Raw genomic sequence first — 21,951 nt, 5'->3', positions numbered from 1 at the left:
AGCTGCTGGGTTTGTCTCAGTGCAGGTCACTGGGAAACCGTGATCACTCCTGCTGTGTGGCAACCCTGTTTTGCTTTCTTTTTCCTGGCCACATCTATACATCTCAGCTGTGCTGGTCTCTAGGTGGGGTGAAACTGAAGTGGGACCTTTGTGCAGTGCCTCAAAAGGCTGGGGAAGCTGGTCACCACCCCCTTCTTCTCCCTTCAAGGGAAACTCTTTCTAACTGGGGAGTTTCCTCTTGGTGCTCAGCAGTGCCAGCTTGGGGGATGGGATGATGCATGCAAATGAAGCTGCATTCCTTCCCTTTTTGTGTGGTTAGTCTGAAGATTTTTCTTCCACTGTGTTACTAACGTTTCTGAAGTGGACTCCAGAGCTCTCCCAGAGCTGTTTTTACTTCTGGATAGCTATATAATCATTGATCTTTGTTGGGGAACAGGCTAGAGTCCCCTACTCTGTCATATTGGTTATATCACTGTCTCTGATAGACATTAAAATATATGTAATATACTGTGGGTGCCAAAAAAAATGTATAAAGTGGACACTTCTGTCAATGTTGCTCAAGCAGCAGTTCTCCATAATCAGAAGTGTCTGGATGCTGATGGTAACCACTTTGAGAAGCTCTTGTAATTGCGGAAGTCAACCGTGACTTGTATTTATCTTTCATTATCGGTATACAAGTATATTGAATATTACAATTTTAATACAGTTTTTTCCTTTCTTAAAATGTGTATACATTTTTTGGCACCCTCTGTATACAGTCATGTGCCACTTAACTACAGGGATACGTTCTGATAAATGCATAGTTAGGCAATTTCATCTTTGTGTGAAATTGTAGCGTGCACTTACACAAACCTAGATGGTCTAGCCTACTATACATCTACGCTATACGGTATAGTCTATTGCTCCTAGACTACAAGTCTATACAGTATGTTATTGTATAAAACAACATGAAATTAAATCAAGTACAAGAGAAAGTGATGCGATCAAGAGACGCGGTTAACACAAAATATATGCGGCTGCTGCTGGTGTAACACAGCATAACTGTTTTTAATAAATAGAAAAGCACACTAAAATAATGATAAAAAGTATAGCATAGTAAATACATAAATCACTAGCGTAGTCATTTATTACCATTATCAGGTGTTATGTACTATACCTAATTGCATGTGCTATACTTTTATATGACAGGCAGCCCAGTGGGTTGGTTTACACCAGCGTCACCACAAAAATGTAAGTAATGCATTGCACTACAGTGTTACAATGGCTATGATGTCCCTGGGTGATAAGAATTTTCGGCTCCATTATAATCTTATGAAACCACCATTGTATGTGTGATTCATAGTTGACTAAAACGTTGTTATGCAGTGCGTGACCGTATGCACACGCACACATTATATATACATTATATATATAATATATATATAATATATATTATATATATATATATATATGGAAATAACAATAAGAGGAACAAAAAACACAAAGCTAGGCCCCTTTCTCGTACTATATACAGAAATAGTAAAGATTTAATATTAGAAAACAATAAACAACTAAAATAAAATTTTGGAGAGCAAATTTTGGAATAGGGGAATCCTCCAAACAGTCCAAGAAGAAACCTAGTATTTAGAAAGAGAGGCCTGTCTTTCTACATACAAGTATATATTTTATAAGTTCATGGCAAAAATAATTATACATTAACTAAAAAGGTAGACTGGAAAATATATTTCCAATGGATATGACAGACAAAACTATTAAAATTCATAATAATAGTTTCTCTGAATTAATAAGAAATAAAAAACACATAAGGAAATAAAGGGCAAAGGTGATTCATAGAACATAAAATTTAAATGACCAGTAAATATACGAAAAGATACCCAAACTTGCTAGAAGTCAAGTTGCTGAAAGTTAAGCAGGGAGTTTAACTTTGGTATGAGGACAGTGCTTGTATTATTTGAGTGCACGCCATGCTTTTGGCATGCTATCAAAATGGAAGATTTAAAGATGGAGATTTGTTATCCCAAGTGTTACTACATAATTTCTCTGAACATCTCAGTGTTGGCTAAGTGCTTTCGAACATCTCAGTGTTTGCTTTCATAAAATGATTTGTAGAAAACTTATGTACTCCTCAAGTGGACTTTATTTTTAAAAAAATTTGTGTGGGATAATGAGACTTTTATTAGGAAAATATTTAGCAGGAACCCATATCACTTTTTCTCCTCCCCTAAAAAAACCATTTAAAACTATAAAATTACTTCAGTTGTTAGGCCCACTTAGTTACTGATTTTTCTGTAGAATTGGATAGTAATTGTAATTAAGTTTTTTTACATCTCTAATCATTAGATAAAATCTCTCCTTTCTGAAATTGTGTGATTTCTTTCGGCTTGAACTGTCTGAATGTTAGGAGTCAACTGTCCAACCATGTAGTTACACAAACAAATTTTGTGACTGTGAGTAGAAAAAGGGTAGGAATGTTAGTATATTATGGTTATCATATTAAATTAGTCTTCCTAATGTATCTTCCTAACTCCTTTCTAAGTTGTTTTTGGCATCCACTAGCTGTGTGTCTCCCTCCCTCCCTCTCTCCCTCCCTCTCTCCCTTCTTCTCACTCTCTCTCTTCTTGATTCCATGAACAAACCATTCATTTATGAATAAAAAACACACAGAGCCTGTATCTCAACAGATTGGTCATTCTCTGTCATTCACTTAGTAGAAGACACTAAGTGAAAACACACACACACACACTTCACACACCCTCACAGGCACACAAATAAACACATAAAAACGTTATGATCCCATTATCCTTCTCCTCTAAACGCCATGATTAACCACCAAGTTAGCATTGTCTGTGTAATGATATTCTCTCTTATGGTTAATTCACTTTTGTGGATTGAGTTGCATAACCACAGGCCAAGTGGTGTTGTGTTTTGAGCTACACTTATATGTGGAAGTGAAAAAAACACAGTTTTTATATCAAGGTCTAGTATTTTTAATTCCAGAAGCATCTTTTAAATTTTGGTGTTCTAAATTCGTAAGTGATTTAAGATTTTTGTACATGCAAATAAGTGAAGAGCCTAAGATGTCACGGTGGTGTATAGGTAGAATGTTTGGGAGACTTAGCATTTCTTTAAGCTTCTGAAATAAGAAGTCATATCATTAAAATTGCCGTTTTAAATTCAACATATAACCTTTTCGTAGTGCTTAAGCTGGAGTGAAAAAGGCAAGCGGTTATGCAGGAGACATCATTGTTGTTCCTACTGTTATAGGAAAAAACGAAGTCCCATCTATGGATGCACTAGTGTTACAACTAGAGCTCGCAAAGAGACAAAAAAATGTGTTGAGATGCTAAAAGCCAGCACACGGCAGCAGAAATTCACAGAACCACAGCAAATATTGATTAGCCAGTAATGAGCTGCTCTAGACCAGCCAAAGAATATGGAGGAGCAAACGAGTCTGGTCAGTGTAGTGTAGTGTTTAATACTGGGAAGCAGATGTCATTCTATAGCTTGCAGGAGGACATCCAGCATTATTTTGAAACTCATCTTCAAGGACTACAGAATCAAGGCAGAAATCATCTCCAGAAGTCAGAATCTCTGCAGAAAGTTGATGCAAAAGTGATTAATGTTGAGGAAAGCTCCCTTGACTGCGGCCTTTGTGAAAGTGATAAATTTTGCAATTTTTCAAGAGATCATCACAGTGTGAAAAATGCACTCTCTGCCCTGCTGATTTTTCCCCAATGCCTGAATGTTCCACAAATATGGATCAGATTTGTTAGGTGAAATATTATAATGAGTGATTTTAAAAAAAACACTATAAGGCAGTGTGATGAATTCCCTAAAGTTATTGAAGTAATTATGACTTTTAAGTTCAGTTTTACTTGGGTAAATGTAAACATGTTACTGTAAAATATTTTAAATTAAATTTTTAAGGGGGGAGGGGGTGGTATAAGAGGGTAAAGGGGGTCAAATGAATATAAAAAATCAAATTTATTCTTAAATGGTACATAATGAGCAACCTGAGAATTTTTATTTGTCAAAATTATACTGGTAAAAATAGTGTAACCTAAATAACCTCTTATGTGAAGATTTGCAAACAATGTATCTAAACTCAGTATTAACAGTTCCAAGTTTCTTTATCCTTCTATAATTTAATGAGAAAGGTACATAATTTCTGCAAAGTAAGATGACCAAATCAACACTACAGTGCCCTTATATTATTTCTGTTTTTGTAGTTCACAATGTGATTATTATACTTTTTAGGATAGAGATGAATGCATTGATTTTATAGATATACGAGGTTGGACAATTAAATTTGCAAACTCGTTGCTAACATTTTTTTATATCAGAGGGATCATTCATTACGAATTTGTACCCACTGGACAAACAGTTAGGCAAGTTTACAATTTGGAAGTGCTGAAAAGGCTTAGTGAAAAAGTTAGACGACCTGAACTTTTTGCCAACAATTGCATCATGACAATGCACCAGCTCACATGGCACTGTCTGTGAGGAGTTTTGAGCCAGTAAATAAATAACGGTATTGGAACACCCTCCCTACTCACCCGATCTGGCCCCCAGTGACTTCTTTCTTTCCCCGAAGATAAAGGAAATATGAAACGAAGACATTGTGATGACATTCAGGGCATCAAAGTTAATACAATGACAGCTCTGATAGCCATTCTAGAAAAAGAGTTCCAAAATTGCTTTGAAGGGTGGACTAGGTGCATGCGTCAGTGCATAGCTTCCCAAGGGGAGTACTTTGAAGGTGACCCTAGTGATATTCAGCAATGAGGTATATAGCACTTTCTCTGGGATGAGTTCGTGAACTTAATTGTCCGACCTAGTATGTGGCGGAATGATAAAGTATCTGAATACTCCAGATAATCTATTTATGAAGTGTCTGTTTTTCATAACAGTGTAAGAAGGATAACGGCAGGCCCAGATTTGATTACTTGAGGCTTTTCCAAACATGTACATGTTCTCACAAACTCAAACACGCAGGCTGTTAATTCTCGCTCACCTGCATATGAAGTAGTAAATTTCTGGACTTTTTGGGTGGTGGGAAATTCTGGATCTAAATCGCTTCTTTTTACCTTTCAGCATTCTTTTGGGAATTCTTCAATAGCTGCCTGTGAGGCTTAGGACACACAAAGGTATTCTAATAGTTACCAAGGCAGGATGTACTTTCGAAGGTAAATTGGATGTAAAAGAATTGAACAATGCATTTGAAAGCCAGATTGACTTGAGTTAGATTGTTGGGGTTTCCTGAATGTTTCTTTAATTAATACAAATAACTGACCTTGTTTTAAAAAGGTAGGACTAGTTCTCTGATTAAACGGGAACTCCCTTATGGGAGATGGTAAGAATTCATTATTCGGGTTAAATTCGATTTCATTTTCTCCCTGGGGCAGAGTCCATTTTTTCAGCGACAGAAAAGAGGAGTGAAAGAGTGTGGTCTGAGAGCACGTCCCTTTGTGCGATGAGCTCACTGAGCTGATGGAAGAGAGCCCGGGAGCTTCTGCTTTCTCCTTCTACTATATGGTCAAGAGCAAGGACCTCTGATTTTTCATCATTCTTTTCTATCATTAGTTGCTAGGAAGAAAGAAGATGTTTCAGGGTGGAAAACTGCAAATGAGAGGGAGGAGTGTGTTTTGATTAGAGATGAGAAAGCTGAGAGGGGACTTGATTACCGTCTTTAAGTTTATGAGAATTTTTATCGAGCTATGTATTGGAAAAGCTATTGATTAAAGATAGAAGCCTGAGAACTTGAGTCTAGACTGATTGATGTCCTGAGGTTCCTGTGGTACGTGTCCCATTTATCAACAAATGACCTGGAAGTTACCTGACTGTACAAGTCCTTTCTGAAAGTGGGCAGCTATTACTGGGTAAGCCTGTTGCCTGATTAGGTTAGGTTGTCCTGTGGGCCATGTCTACAATTTTTGGAGTTCTGCCTGAACTTGGAAATGTACTTAGTTTGAATTATGATATATTTAGGGGAGTTCATTGGAATTTATACTATGGTTAGCTCACAAAAAATTTTTTGCATTAAAAAGATCGGTGTTTGTGGTTCAGCAAGTTTGTTGGTTTTGATTTTGCTTTTGGTTGTGTGTGTGTGTGTGTGTGTGTGTGTGTGTGTGTGTGTGTGTATGTGTTCCCTCCCCTTGGGCTAGTTATATTTTGGATTAGTTAATAGTTTTAGAATATTTTGGTAAAAAAAAACTATAAAAGCAAATGAAAAAGAGTGAAGATGGTTTAAGGGACTTCTGAGACACCAATCAAGGACAAAAGAGAGAGAAAGAGACAAAAAGCTTATTCAAAGAAATAAGGGCTAAAAACTTCCCTAACCTTGCAAAAGAAACAGATATCAGATCCTGGAAACCCGATGTGTACCAAATAAGATAAATCTAAAGAGACCCATATTGAGACACATAATTAAATTGTCAGAAGTTAAAGACAAGGAGGTAATCTGAAAGCAGCAAGAGAAAAATCAACCTGTTATATACAAGGGATCCCCAGAAGAATATTAGGGGATTTTTCAAACAGACACCTTGCAGGCCAGAAGGGCGTAGGATGACATATACTAAATGTGGAAAGAATAAAACTGCCAATCAAAAATACTCTATTCATTAAGTTGTCCTTCAGAATTGGAGAGATGAAGAGTTTTCCAGAGAAACAAAAGTTGAAGATGTTCGTCACCAGTAGAGCAGCCTTACAAGAAATGTTAAAGGGACTTCTTTATGCTGAAACCAAATGGAATATTATTTGTTTAATTGAAACTCATTTAAAAGTATAGATGCTATGCAGACTATTTTATTTCTAAAACAGTGGGTTCAGGTTTCTGGGCATTGCTGAGAAAGACACTATTCTGGATTGCGTGGTGGCAGTTATTTCTTCAATCAAGAAGTGCAAGAATGTCAGTCTTGTTGGACACGTGAGGGGGTTCCTCCTGCTCTGCTGTCAGTGACATGGCTTGTTCAGAACCTGGTGGAAACCAGCTTGCCATGATCTGGCCTGCAGACATTGAGTTACCCTCAGCCAAGTCTTGTGTTGGAGTCTACCCTGGGCTGAACCTCAAGAATAAAGGAAAGGCACCTCATCCCATAGCATCGCCTGAGGCAGCAGACTGGTATTTTGGCAAAACGGGTTACGATGAATTGACTTCAATTTTGCTGTGCAAGGACTGCAGAGATGTTCTGCAGCTCTCTGTGAAGTTAAATAACAGTGAGGAGGAGTCTGAGCTTAGTGGAGTTGGGATGGAGCAGCCTGATAAGAACCATTTCTGGAGTATGGATGTCAGGAGGTGGGACCCAAAAGGAGCTGGCCAGGTGCTTGAATTGTGCTTCCAGGGTACTAATCAGTTTCTAAGCCTAAACAAAGGACATCCACGGGTATGATCTTCACACACCGCTCAGCTTGTTTTAATTCATGGCTGTGGCCATGAATGCACAGGTGTTGACAGTGATACACTTCCAAAGTAACTATTGTCCTATGTTGAAAGGGAACTCTGTGTCTGACCCACATGACATCAGCTTATTCCAGGATGGGAGGCTGGAGAATTTACCAAAACTGGTATCATCACGTTTGTTCTCCACAAGGCCTTGCGTTCCATGGGTCCCATTGGTGTCCATGAAGGCTTTTCCTTGATCTCTTATATCAGCAAGAGTGGTACTAATGTGAGACTGATGAACATACGCAAATCTGATGTAAGTTACCCAGACGCACTGTCTCTGGAGCAGCCAGGGTCAAGGCTGGAGCGCTGATCAACTTTGAGATTTTCTCCCCTGCTCAGTGCCATGAGTGGTATTTTTGGAGACAGCTCTCATGCAGTGTGTTTAGCTTCATCTTGACGGCATCAGCAATTCCTATGGCTCTTTCAGCCTCCTTTTCTAAGACAAGATTGCCTACTGGAGCTGTCGGGAACAAATTGTTGTTTCAACTCTCTTAAATCTGATGGGAAACAGGTACAGATGGTTTCTTCTGGACGGTTTATTCAGAAGTGTTTTAGATTTACTACTAAGGGCATTGCTAACTGTACCTTTAATCTAAAGCTGTTCCACTCACGTAATATAATTTAAATTACTTTAAATCAGCTGGTTCGTGATGATAAGCAACCCGCCACAATTGCTTGGCAAATTGGTAGTCATATGCCTGAGTGAAGCCGTGTGGGCCGGTGTAAATTTCTGTTCTTCTTTGGGGTTTACAAGGGCGCCACGATCTCTGTTTCTCCTGAAATGTGTGTGGAAGGACCAATCAGATGGCTCAGGAACATGGTACCAATGTATTTCTTTTATGGATCACCTCCTAACTTGCTTGGAGAACGGAAAAGCCTGATTGACAGCTCTTGGATTGTTTACATGTTGTGAAACATGTAGAAGAACTGTTCAACATGTAGAAGAACTGCTCTGTAAGAGTATCTGAGACTTGAGCTGGCTCAGTACCATAACAAGGAGAACCAGTCTCTTTAATCTGTGCAGAAGTTAGTCTTATTTATCGTCGCGTCCAGCATGACAAGAGCAGTGGGAAGCGAGGAGGGCGGCACAAGGCTAAGAAAGACAATAGACAAGAGTAGAGTGCAAGCAAGGCCAAGGGACTGCAGCCTCAAGGACTGAGATCGGCCAACGCATGGCTTTTATTAGTTAGGTGTGGAAGTGCAAGAAGTAAAGCATGTCAATCTCAAGATCTGTGAATTAAATACATTACAATAGGAAATGGATTTAAGATAATCACCCTTGCCTGCAGGCAGCAGGACCTTAAGTCTCAGGATAAGTACTTCCCCAAGGGACAAAACCTGTATGCATATGAATAGATGGAGAGCACATCACTGAGTCACTTCCCCTGCAGGTTGTGGGAAGGAATGCAGCCACAGAGGCTCTCCTTAGCCGGGGGGAAGGTGGGGGGTGCCCACCTCTATCGACCCCGTGAGTTCCCCAGATGGTCCCCACATGGCTGTGTCTGGCTTGGGTTGCCCCTTCCCACCCCCCCATGGGGAGTCATACCCATCTTTGACTAGCCAGCCATCTTTATGGGGCCAAACAGGGAGACATAAGGTGTAAGCACAAAGGTGAAGCAAAGTCTCTGAAAGGATCCGTCTCACAGACTCTTCTTTCTTTAGGGGCAGGTACGAGGAGACAGATGGGTAGGCTGCTGCCTGGCAAAAATTTATAGTCTTATTTCTTGTGGGTTGGAGTTAGCATTGGATTAAACATAAACTCAAATTTTAGCTAGTTACTGTAGTAAATTCAGGACTTTCTTATATTTGTTGGACAACAAAGCACATTACTGAATCAATGCCACAGAAATTTTGTAGATCTAACTTCAGCTTCAGTGAACATGTGCCTGTTTTGATTTACACAAAGCTCCTAAGAACACATTAAGACACTGTGAGGCAAATGGTTTGATACTTCTCGCTTATGTTGACTAAGTAACAATAAGAAGGCTTTTCATGAATTAAATTTGGATTTAACGATGATGTTCAACATCTAAACGGTGAAACTATCGATCATATTAGTTATGTTGAGTTTTACTGATTTTTTTCATCACATTTATACTTTTGCTCTTTATATTTTGCTTTTTAAGACTAATTTGGGCTTTCTTTCACACATTTGGTTACACTTTACTTACTTACTTGTTCTTAGAACCTTCACAAATTCTTGCCATTTGTCAGTTGCATTTATCTCTACTTTGTTCCTTTGCATTTTGTCCTTCTTACAAGGCACCCTTCAGCAGCTAGAGTATAAAGATGATCATAATTGCCATGCTTTTTACTTTCTATTGACTCTGCCCTGTGAAATTGCACTGCTTCTTTTAAAAAATTGTAAATTCGTCATAAGGGAAGGACTGGGGAGAAAATGCATATCCAGCTTAGCCATGTACAGGATCAGATGGTGGTGACTGTTACTGATGTCTTCTGTAGTTGCCAGGGAGCTTTCTTATTGGCACCTACATAATCTGATGTGTTTACTGTTGTCTTGATACTTAGGAGATCAGCAAAGTGCCTTGTTTCTAGCCTCTCACTCAGCTCATGAACAAAGAAAGGCAGACTTCATGTCCAGAGAATAATCAAAGAAGCTTTATGTGACGGATTGAAATGTTCAGTACCAAAGCCAAGTTAGAAAATTCTTCATTGTTTCAGCTTGAATAACCAAAATCTCAATCTACTCAGTGACACTGGGTTGAATAACTGGGACGTATAAGAGGGAGCCTTGTGTCTTCCATGTGGCTATGAAATAAAGCCTTGAGACTGAGTTGAAGGGCTGATAAATAAAAGTTTCTAATCTATGAGCCTGTGATTCTTAAACCTGAGGCAGACGTGCGCTTGGCTCTGTGTGGCTTATCTTCCCCACATTAAGTGGCAATGTGCCTTCCAGTCACAGTTGACATCAGCTAGGAACACATTCAATGCGTGAACATGAAAGCCACCAAAACTATAATTTATTAAAAATATTATTAAAGATAGTAATCTAGGATATGTCTGAGTTCGCCTACCCTCAGGGAATTTTTATTCAAAAGACATGCTCATTACTTTATACTGGTTATTTAAATTCTGACATGCGGAAATTCTTAGTCCTTTACTGCAATATTTCCTATTCATATATTTAATCCTGTAAAAGCTAGATTGAGATCAAGTGGTTTCTGATTGAATATATTTCAATATCCCTAGCCTTTTAGTATTGGCAGGCATTTATTAGGGGTACAAACTATAACTACTTATACAGTAAATTATTTGTTGAAACATCAGGGATGCTAAGTTACGCATGTTACACATTTAAGTGAGCTCAACTGCGACATAAGAATTAAGATTACTCAAGGAATAAGTCATTTTTTTTCTGAGGCTTATCGTTCTTTCAGGTACATTTTGGTAGTTGATTGGTGTCTTAGCTTAGGCTGCCATAACGAAGTATCACAGACTGTGTGACTTAAACAACATGAGTTTGTTTTCTCATATTTCTAGAGGATGGAAGTCTGAGATCAAGGTCTCAGCTGATCTGGTTTCTGGTGAGAGCTCTTTTCCCAGCCTTGTTTCTATGTCCTTGTTTCTTTGGTGTCTGTAATTAGCGGGTGGGGTGTGGGACAGTGGGAGGTTGGTAGCGGGGAGCCAGAGAGTTCTCTGGTATCTCTACTTCTAAGGACACTAATCCTATCAGATCAGGGCCCCACCCTTATGACTTCATTTAACCTTAATTATTTCCTTAAACGCCCCATCTCCAAATACAGCCTCACTGAAGGTTAGGGTTTCAGCATATGAATTGGGGGGTGGGTGGGGACATAGACAGAAGGCAAGCTACTCTTACTTTATGGCAGCTGGATGAAACTTTCACATATCTTTGGGAGAAGTAGCTTATGAGATACTGTTGTAATTGATATTTCAATGATAAACATAAACATATCACAGATTAATATGAAGTTGCTTTCATGATTTTTAGCCATTTACACCTAATGGAGTAATATTAATATGATTCTTTCATTGTATGTGAGCTAATCAACTTTAAAAAACATTACTGTGTGATTTATTCCCACCACACTCCTAATAACCATTTGTTAAGCACTTAGCATGTGCCATGTGCTGGTTAAAAATTTTATATTTATTAATCTGGACTGTATTGGGTAGGTAGTATTTTACCCTTTATAGTGTGTTGTGCGGGAGACCCTGCTCGCTGTGCCATTTGTTGTGCGGGGCGGCCTGCGGGGTCTCTGCTCCCGCTCCCCACATAACGCAGGATATGGTGAGGCCAAAAAGGAACACCCACGGAGCCATAGGTAGGGGAGTCATACCACTATATTCTCTCTGGCGGCACTATACTCTCACTGGAGGCTGGATCCACACTGTCCGCAAACCGCCATCCACACTTGCCAGCCCAGCCGCCACCTTCTTGCTAGCCCCCATTCTTCCTCTCCTCTCTCTCTCCCTCTCTCTGCTAGCGTAGCCACAGCAGTTATATTAGTGGCCAATGGCTCACTGGTTACAGCTGACGGCCAACTAGCCACAGCTGATGGCCATGCAATCACAGTTGGCCATTTACTACCTGAGCCAGCACCTGTCTATGTGAGGCTGAGAGCCTGGAAATTGCTTTTTGGGGTTCTATCCCCACATAGTGATCTAGAGAAGTGAATGACTCACCAAGTTCATGAGGTTTGTTCTGGCAGAGGCCTCATTTTATCTCTCTTTGGCTATCTCAGAGGTTGTGCCCTTTTCTTACATCACCTCATCTCATAATATAGTGTTATATGTCCACGGATGTAACGGAACCAAAAGAGGTACTGCCTTGGGTTTCCTCTATCTTGGGATTCTGGCTTATATCATCTTGTTATTAACTTATAAAAATAAGAACATTCTATTCAACACATGACCAATACTGAAACCCCTACCTATTGAAATTCAAGAATAATGAAAAAAAAAACCCATATAAATATATATTTCAAGGAACCACCTTGAGAGCAGTAGCCTGCATGCAACTTAAATGATAACGTGTCAAAGTAACTCAGGTCAGGCTTATTTTTGCAGGGCAAGCTGGAGCTTGGCCTGAATGCCTTGACAGTCCTATTCAAGTAGACCTGATCGTAAAATTTCAGTGCTTTATGTTTTACTTGCGTTAGTGTGGACTAATGACTTCTTAAAATTTAAGTCAGTTCCCTCTGGTATCTGGTGATGTTTCAGGGCCAAAACGCTGTATGTAGTAGGGGAATTCACATCAGGATTTACCAGCAGTTATGTGTCAAGCAAGAAGTGTCAAATGAACTTCATAAAAGCATGGAGTCAGCAGATGCCAGAGCAAATGCTGGCCCCTGGGCATGAATGTGGACTTCTGAAATGTAGGGCAGCTTTAAGGAAGTGGGAAGATAAAAATAAATTAGAGAAGGACTGGCTCCCATGCCTGCCCCAGGCTGGCTCTCTGTAGCCTTGGCTGTATTAACTGATGACAGTGCAGTGCCACCTCCTTGGTTTCCATTAATATCAACTTGGTCAAGATCTTATTAGTCCATTTTCTTTTGTTTCATAATCTAGTACTTTCTACAGAAAAGCTTGATCTTGTGCCAGCTGACAAAGAAAAATGTTTACAAGGTCTATCTCCATTATTACAAAGAACTGCAAAGGAAGGGTGAATTCCACAGTAAGATATCACTTCACACACATTAGGACGGCTACAAGTGTAAAAAAAGATGTAAAAAAGACAAATTATAACAAGTGTTGGCAAAGGTGTAGAGCAATTGGAACTCTCATAGACTCTTGGTAGGAATGGAAAATGGTGCAGCTGCTTTGGAACAGTCTGGAAGTTCCTTAAATGGTTAAACATGGACTTACCATATGATCCAGCAGTTCTACTTGGAGGTGTATACCCCAGAGAAATGGAATCACATGTCCTCACAAACATGTGTACATAAATATTCTAGCAGCATTATTTCTTTTTTTTCAAGTTTATTGGGGTGACAATTGTGAGTAAAATTACATAGATTTCAGATGTACAATTCTGTATTACATCATCTATAAATCCCATTGTGTGTTCACCACCCAGAGTCAGTTCTCCTTCCATCACCATATATTTGATCCCCTTTACCCTCATCTCCCACCCCTTTCCCCCTTTACCCTCTGGTAACCACTACACTATTGTCTGTGTCTATGAGTTTCTGTTTCTCATTTGTTTGTCTTGTTCTTTTGTTCTTTTTGGTTTATATACCACATATCAGTGAAATCACATGGTTCTCTGTTTTTTCTGTCTGACTTATTTCGCTCAGCATCATACTCTTAAGATCCATCCATGTTGTCACAAATGTTCCTATATCATCTTTTCTTACCGCCGAATAGTATTCCATTGTGTACATATACCACAACTTCTTTATCCATTCATTTATCGAAGGACACTTTGGTTGTTTCCATGTCTTGGCCACCGTAAACAAAGCTGCAATGAACATTGGAACACACGTGTCTTTATGTATAAATGTTTTCAGATTTTTTGGGTAGATACCCAGGAGAGGGATTGCTGGGTCATATGGTAATTCTATTGGTAATTTTTTGAGGAACCTCCACACTGCCTTCCATAACGGCTGCACCAGTCTGCATTCCCACCAACAGTGTATGAGGGTTCCTTTTTCTCCACAGCCTCTCCAACACTTGTTACTATTTGTCTTGTTGATGATAGCCATTCTGACTGGGGTGAGGTGATATCTCATTGTGGTTTTTATTTGCATTTCTCTGATGATTAGTGATGTTGAGCATTTTTTCATATGTCTATTTGCCGTTTGTAAGTCCTCTTTGGAGAAATGTCTCTTCAGGTCCTCTGCCCATTTTTCAATTGGGTTGTTTGTTTTTTTGTTGTTGAGTTTCATGAGTTCCTTGTATATTTTGGATATTAGCCCCTTATCGGAGGCACTGTTTGCAAAAACCTTCTCCCATTCAGATGGTTGCCTCTTTATTTTGTCGATTGTTTCTTTTGCTGTGCAGAAGCTTTTAAGTTTCATATAGTCCCATTCATTTATTTTAGCTTTTACTTCCCTTGCCTTTGGAGTCAAATTCATATTTTCATTGTCATTTGTTTCTATGTATCTTTTGATCACTCCTCTAATTTCTTCTTTGACCCGGTCATTCTTTAAAAGTATGTTGTTTAATCTCCATGTATTTGTGTTTTCTCCTGCTTTCTTTTTGCAGTTGATATCCAATTTCAAAGCCTTGTGATCAGAGAATATGCTTGGTATGATTTCAATCTTAAATTTGCTGAGGCTGATTTTATGTCCCAATATATGGTCTATCCTTGAGAATGTTCTATGCACACTAGAAAAAAATGTGTAGTCTGATGTCTTAGGATGAAGTGCTCTATATATATCAATTATGTCCATTTCATCTAATGTGTCATTTAGGGCTGCTATTTCGTTTATTTTCTGTTTGGATGATCTATCCATAAATGTCAATGATGTATTTCACTCCCCTAGTATAATTGTGTTTTGGTCAATTTCTCCCTTAAGTCTGTTAGTAGTTGTTTGGTATATTTCAGTGCTCCCTGATTGGGGGCATAAATATTGACGACTGTTATGTCTTCTTGTTGTATAGTCCCCTTTACCATTATGAAATGTCCATCTTTGTCTCTTGTTACCTTTTTCACACTGAAGTCTGTTTCATCTGATATCATTATGGCTACGCCTGATTTTCCCTGGATACCATTTGCTTGGAGTGTCAATTTCCACCCTTTCACTTTGAGTCTGTGCTTGTCCTTGTAGCTGAGATGTGTCTCTTGGAGACAGCGTATGGTTGGGTTTAGTTTTTTGATCCAATCTGCTACTCTGTGCCTTTTTATTGGTGAGTTCAGTTCATTTACATTTAGGGTGATTATTTATATGTGAAGATTTCCTGTCATTCTATCTTTAGTTTTCTGGTAAGGCTGTGTCTCCATTGTTTCTTTGCCTTTTTGTTGTTGTCTATTATTTCTGTGTGGTGGTATTCTCTGATATTTCCCTCTGTTTCTTCTTTTATTACAGTATATATTTCAATTCTGGATTTTTTTTGAGTGGTTACCCTTAAGTTTATGTAAAAGAAAGTTTGATATTTATAGTATTCCATTTTCTTCAGCACGCTTACTTTCTCCATTCCTATATTCTGGTTCAGGCCTTTACTCTCCCCCTTCTTATGTTTTGGTTGCCACAAATTGTCCCTGTTGATGGTGGTTTCAGAACAGCAAATATTCTGTTCTTTTGATCTGACACCGCTACTGTTCCGCTTCTAGCACTAGGCAGGTGGGGGCGGGGCGAGCTCTGGGAGGGGAGGGAGGGGGCGGCTAGTCTCAGTGCCTCAGGATTCCATTCTCTGCTCAGCAGTGAGGGCTTAAACCACCATTTTCAGCCTTCTTCCCTCAGTCTTTTCTCCGAGGTCTTTGCCGTGAGCATTGGGTTCAGCGGTGTTATATGCTGTCCCCTCAGCCCTGTGGGCCATAAATGGAGCCCTAGCAGTCCGAGTTCCTTCCTCTCCCGCAGCTGCGGTAGTTCCGGGAAGCAGCGAGCTCGGAGCACTGAGCTAGGTCTGCGTCCTGCGCCCGCGCGGCTCCGTCTCCACACTTCTCCCTTCCCTCCTCCTTCGCTCTCGCGATTCACCCACCTTTAGGTGAGTTCATTAGTGGGCCTCTTCATCTTGCCTGTCTGCTGTGCAGGGAGTCTTTGTGGAATTATAGTTGTTAGAGTTGTTGTAAATTCCAGGGGAGCTTTACAGAGGCTCACCTCACGCTGCCATTTTGATGATGTCTCAGCAGCATTATTTATAATAGCCAAATAGGGGAAACAACTGAAATGCCCAACTGATAAAAGGATAAATAAAATGTGGTCCATCCATACAATGGAATGTTGTTCTGTATTTAAAAAGAACGAAGTGCTGATACATACCACAACATGGATAAAAGCTGAAAAAAATTATGCTAAGTGAAAGAATCCAGTTTGAAAAGATGACATATTACATGATTCCATTTATATGAAACATCCAGAATAGGCACAATGTAGAGACAGAAAGTAGATTAGCTGTTGCCAAGGGCAGGTGGGATGGAGGAGTGGGAGGTGGTGGCTAAAATGTATGAGGTTTTTTTTAGGAGGCGAAAATATTCTGAAATTGATTATGATGATGGTTGTCAAACTGTGAATATTCTAAAAACTATTGAATTGCACACATTGAATTGCACATTAAGTAGGTGAATTGTATGGTATGTGAATTATATCTCAATAAAACATTATATTTTTTTTAATTAAAAAGGTGGATTTGGAACTGACAGTCAATAAATTGATAATTGACACAAATCTCAAAACACTTTGGATGAAAATGTAGCCATTTTACTATGTTAAATTTGACAGGTTTTTTTTTTTTTTTTTTTTTTTTTTTGCAAGAAGCTGGTAAAAATATCTGAAGGCCAGAGAGGTTAGGTGAGTTGTTCAGAACATGGTTTTCGTGAATCCCAATTTATTGTTTGTTGTACAAGACAACATTATTTCAAGAGAGTCTTTAGGAAAGGATTCTAACAACTCCTGTCTTTCTAGAGAGAGGTGCTCTCTGAGAAGTGTGTAGCAGAACTTATTTATCTCTGACTTGGAGGTGTCAGAGGGGCAATGTATCAAACAGTTTATTAAGGTGAAAAACGCAGGTCTGAGAGTGAACGTGGCTTCAAGTCCAGCTATGAAAAACAGCTGGTTGGAAAATACATTACCAGTCTGAAGATGAGAGGACTGTTGATGGAACGTAGGTAGCATTTTGAATGAAATTACCAAGTTGTTGAGTTTTGATAAATATAGACTCCTTTCTTAATACAAGAGAAAAATCATTTCTTAGACGCACTACTATTGTAGTGCCTTACGTTTTAAACTTCTAAGACATAAATCAGTACAGACACAGTCTGGATCATGCTTCAAATAGCTTTTCTCTGTGATAATTCAAATCCAAGCGTGTTTAGTTGTAAAGTTTATGTTCATCTGTAGATGATTTGTAATGTTTTTCTCATTTCCATTGTATTTTAACACAGTCTCTTTCTTCTATCACTTCTATTTTGATAAACCATATGGCATATACTGTAGTAATGTTGTTCTAAATACATTGATTGTAGTTGTATTTAAAGAGAGCACTTCTTTTCTTGAACAACAGAAATATCATAACTAACAAAGTTTTTATTATATTTTGGAGGTTAACTTTTCTGAAAAGATCAGGAATGTAGAAATTTTATTTTTACCTTCAAAGGAAGAAAATATATACATTTCATATTAATGGAAAGAGATATCTATTTTAAAACAATTTTTACATTTTTAAATGGTTTCAAATATACTGAAGGTTTCAGTGTATCCTCTAATGTTATCTTTTTAACTGATTATAATTTTTAGAGTTTGAATATTCCTCTGCAATGGAACAAGTCTTATGCCCTATTAATAAAAGATTCAGAAATATTAAAATAAAAATTTTGGGTTCTATCATAGCTAATACACCAAAAAATTTTAAAATTCAATAAAAATATTAGGCTGCCTTGTACTCTTGTCATGTGAGCTGTTGTTTGATCAGGAGAGTAATGTTATAAAAGGTGGGAGCTCCTAGGTCTGTCAGAAGAGTGATGGAGAGGCTAGCCAGGGTTTTCATTCCCATTATTTGAGGCCAGCTCTGCCTCCTTTATCCAGCCCATAGGCTCCTGAATAAGGACTGCGTCAACTGCTAGACTGGTGACTGTACTGAGAGACCAAGGAATGATTTTTCTGAATCAAATTGAATAACAAAGTCCAGTTAATAAATGCTTCCAGATCTTTGGAAAGCTGGCAGAAAGCCCTCTACATAGGTGTTTAAAATTTAAATTACCTGTTTCTGAACAAAAGGGGGGGGGGACCATGAAATCACATCAATGTATGTGCCTGGCAGTTCAAGTTACTTATAAATGTAGGAGCTTTCAAGTTTTAATGAAACACACTTAGTGCGTATGCTTTGATGAGAAAATTTTGCAGCTAGTTCTACAAAGATAACCTGAAAGGTGAAGTTTGCTAAAAGAAAGGACATCAAAAGCTGAAACAGATTTTCTCTCGTGTCCACTTTGCTGTTATTGGCATTTTCTTGCTCTCCTAGCTGAAGCAGAGTGGATTTGTCCTGTGCTGGTGGCACCACCTGGGAAGTGAAATGGCTCTGAGGACACTTTGCTTGTAGGCTGCAGACAGGAAGGGGAGCACATGAAAGAATAAGTTCACCTGCACTATTACCCCAGCAATGGGAGACCAGCAGATGTCAGCATAAAGATACAGTGCCTGCTGATTTCCATCTCACCTTGCTGAAAAGACTGGGTCCTGTTGCTCATAGAAAGCAGAGCAACTGGAGCTTCCTCCCCCTCCCAAAGGCCTAATTCCCCCCCTAGGGACGTAGCAGCACTTACAGCTACTGATGGAGGAATTATTTCATGCCCTTGGAAACCCCGTGTCCCCACTCCCATATATAGGCCACATCCCCACTCTCAGGATTCTATTCTACACTTCTGGAGTAGCATCTTGGATTTTGCACTTTCATTATAATAACATCTTTGAATCATTCTCATGAGCAGCCAGGGTTGAGAACTGATGTCTGAAAGGAGTAATAACAAATATATGACTTTTGCTTCCTTGCATACTTGTTTTATCTAAGTGTGTCCTTAGATTCTACTCTTTTTCCTGAAATCTATTTGTTCATTTATTGAGTCAGTGATTCGTCTATTAATTCACCTATAATTTACTGAGTCTACTATGCCCCAGGAATTGTGCTAAGGAGGGTACCCTTAGCTGGTAGGGAAGATAAATAAGAAACAAGTATTTCGTAAAAGGTGGCAGCTGTGATAGAGATAAACTCAGCAATGAGGAGGAGCTCTTAAGCTAAGGAACACAGTTATGGCGTGACTGAAACATCGATGGGGAGAAGAGGGCAGGGAGAGAAAGCTTGGACCCGCACGGATGCTCCTGTCTTTGGTGCTGAACCATCTCTCCACCTGTGAGGGTCAGGAGTTTTTCCCAACACCTAGCTTCTGATGTTTTCTCTACCACGTCTGCCACTAATTCTGAACCAGATGAGGAGAGAGGGTAGATAAATTGGAGGAACACAGATATAAGCAGATTAAAGAGTTTGTTGAAGGGCCAGCCACTGAGTTGCTGACTCAGTGATGTGGCAATTTGGGGAAGTAGGGAGTAGAAATTTCAAATAATTAATTCCCAAGAAGAAAGTTTCTCTTTTGGAAAAGTAAGCTCTCCAATACTTTCTGCAATACTATACTTATGAAAGCAGAGGCTTTCCAGAAGTGTTAACAATCTGAAATTAGTCCTGAAATACACCTCTAGGGGTAGAGGGTGTGAGAGGCATTCAGGGAGAGAAAGCATTATTAATTTTTTTTTAAATGAACTTGTTCACCGACCTACATATGAAGGTCCGACAATTAAGTTCGTGAACCCATCCTAGAAAAAGTGCTACAGTGATCTCTGCTGAATATCACTAGTCACCTTCAAAGTACTCCCCTTGGGAAGCTATGCACCAATGCCAGTGCCTAGTCCACCCTTCAAAGCAATTTTGGAACTCTTTTTCTGGAATGGCCATCAGAGCTGTCGTCGTATTACCCTTGATGTCCTAAATGTCATCAAAATGTCTTCCTTTCAATAGTTCCTTTATCTTCAGGTAAAGAATGAAGTCATTGGGGGCCAGATCGGGTGAGTAGGGAGGGTGTTCCAATACAGTTATTTGTTTACTGGCTCAAAACTCCCTCACAGACAGTGCCATGTGAGCTGGTGCATTGTCATGATGCAAGAGCCATGAATTGTTGGTGAAAAGTTCAGGTTGTCTAACTTTTTCATGCAGCCTTTTCAGCACTTCCAAATAGTAAACTTGGTTAACAGTTTGTCCAGTTAGTTGGTACAAATTAATAATGAATAATCCCTCTGATATCAAAACAGGTTAGCAACATCATTGCAACAAGTTCACAAACTTAATTGTCAGACCTCATATAATTTAATATAGTGGAAACATACAGTGTGATGATACACTATAATGGTGAAGGTGTAGCTAGGAGTTATATCATTATATAAATGTCCCAAAGGTGACGGTTGTAGTAATCACTTAGATACAGGCTGATCAGAAGCCGGACCTTCAGGTAGCAGCTGAGAAAGTGTATAGTTAAGACCCTCGCAGGAAGAAACTGGGAGTTGGGCATTTTTCTCTTCTCCATCTGTGTCTGGAAACATAGCTGCAAGGGGGTGCTCCTGCACCCATGAAGGGCAGTTTCTTTGTTTGCTACAGTCCTATGGGACTCATAAATGCAGCCTTATTGATCTACATTTATTTAGGTGATCTGGGGGCTTGTCCCAACTTGGGTGGCCACTGAAAACACTGAGGTTCCAGTTATAGAAACTTCTTCTAAGTGGATACTGGTGACTTGGAGTGGGTTAGAGGGAGAAGGTGAGAGAAGTATCCCCTGGCTTTCCTGGTCCCTAGGGGCTGCTGAATTAAAAGCCTGATCCTCAGCAGCAGCTTTGAAAGTATGCAAACACACGTTTTTCAGAGAAGGCCCTGGGAGATGGGTGACTCACCTGTTCCTTCCGGGTGAGGCTGGGGGTAGCTTCAGTCAATGAGTGCTCCTGCAACATTAAGAATTGCTGTATGCTTGTGGGTCTCATGGACATGCACCTCATTGGCTTTCAAGCATAGATGTTTGGGGGCTCATCTCTCAGGTGCAGGTTTTAAAAGCTAGGGTGCCAAATACAGGGTCCAAACCCTTCACTCCTCAGGGTGAAGCTAGGAGTTGGGAGTTTCTTCCCAATTGTATGGTGCTGTGCTGGAGGTAGGGTTTATGGTGAGACAGCATGTCAGCTTTTCCTCTCTGTTTCGATGTGCGTATTTTCTCATTTGTCTCGTGTAGGAGTCACTCAGTTTCTGGATTTCTTATAGAGGGAGTTGCTCCCTTGTACCTCCCACAGTGCTTTGTGGGAGGAAGGGAGCCCAGGAGCCTCCTATGTCACATTTTGGGTGACTCTTCAGTCCCAATTGTCTCTCAAATGTTTTGTTAAGTTCACTTGTTAGTTTAGGTTGGTTATTTTAGTATCATGAATAAATGGGTTTTTAATGTGGTTTATATGTTATTATTTTTATTGTTGCTCATATTGCCCCATATTTGGACAGTGGGAGCCTCTTCAAGTTGACTTGATGTGTTGTCAAATTACTGCATTTTAAAATCATTTAAAGTAATTTGTGTGGTTAAGTCACCAATTTGATACACAGATGACTTCATTTGTTTCACTTTGCTTTTGATATTTAGGGATTGCTTTATTTTTACTTTGATTTGTTTTAAAATTATGTAAAATATTTATGTGAGTCCAAAGTCAAGTTTATAACACATGTTATATTCAAGAAAATTTAGTTCCTATCTCTGGCCCTTCCCTCACCCTACAGATAATCCTTTAATGTATTTTATAGCTTATTCTGTAACAGTGTGTATATGAATGAGAGTATATATATATATATAT

The 21,951-nt window shown here is 39.3% G+C and overlaps 1 long non-coding RNA gene across 2 annotated transcripts in view; it reads left to right on the top strand.

Moving 5' to 3' along the window:
* Positions 1-5,676: 5,676 nt before the first annotated feature.
* Positions 5,677-21,951, top strand: part of LOC141570035 (uncharacterized) — a 49,749-nt gene continuing 33,474 nt past the window's right edge. For both annotated transcript variants that reach the window (XR_012493777.2, XR_012493776.2), the window contains exon 1: positions 5,677-5,879. This is a non-coding gene — a long non-coding RNA (uncharacterized LOC141570035). The remainder of the gene's footprint in view (positions 5,880-21,951) is intronic.

Source organism: Rhinolophus sinicus, chromosome 1, assembly GCF_057876585.1.
Source record: "Rhinolophus sinicus isolate RSI-liver-muscle chromosome 1, RSI-T2T, whole genome shotgun sequence".
In the NCBI taxonomy this organism is placed as follows: Eukaryota; Metazoa; Chordata; class Mammalia; order Chiroptera; family Rhinolophidae; genus Rhinolophus; species Rhinolophus sinicus.
This window is presented reverse-complemented; position numbering and strand designations above follow the sequence as displayed.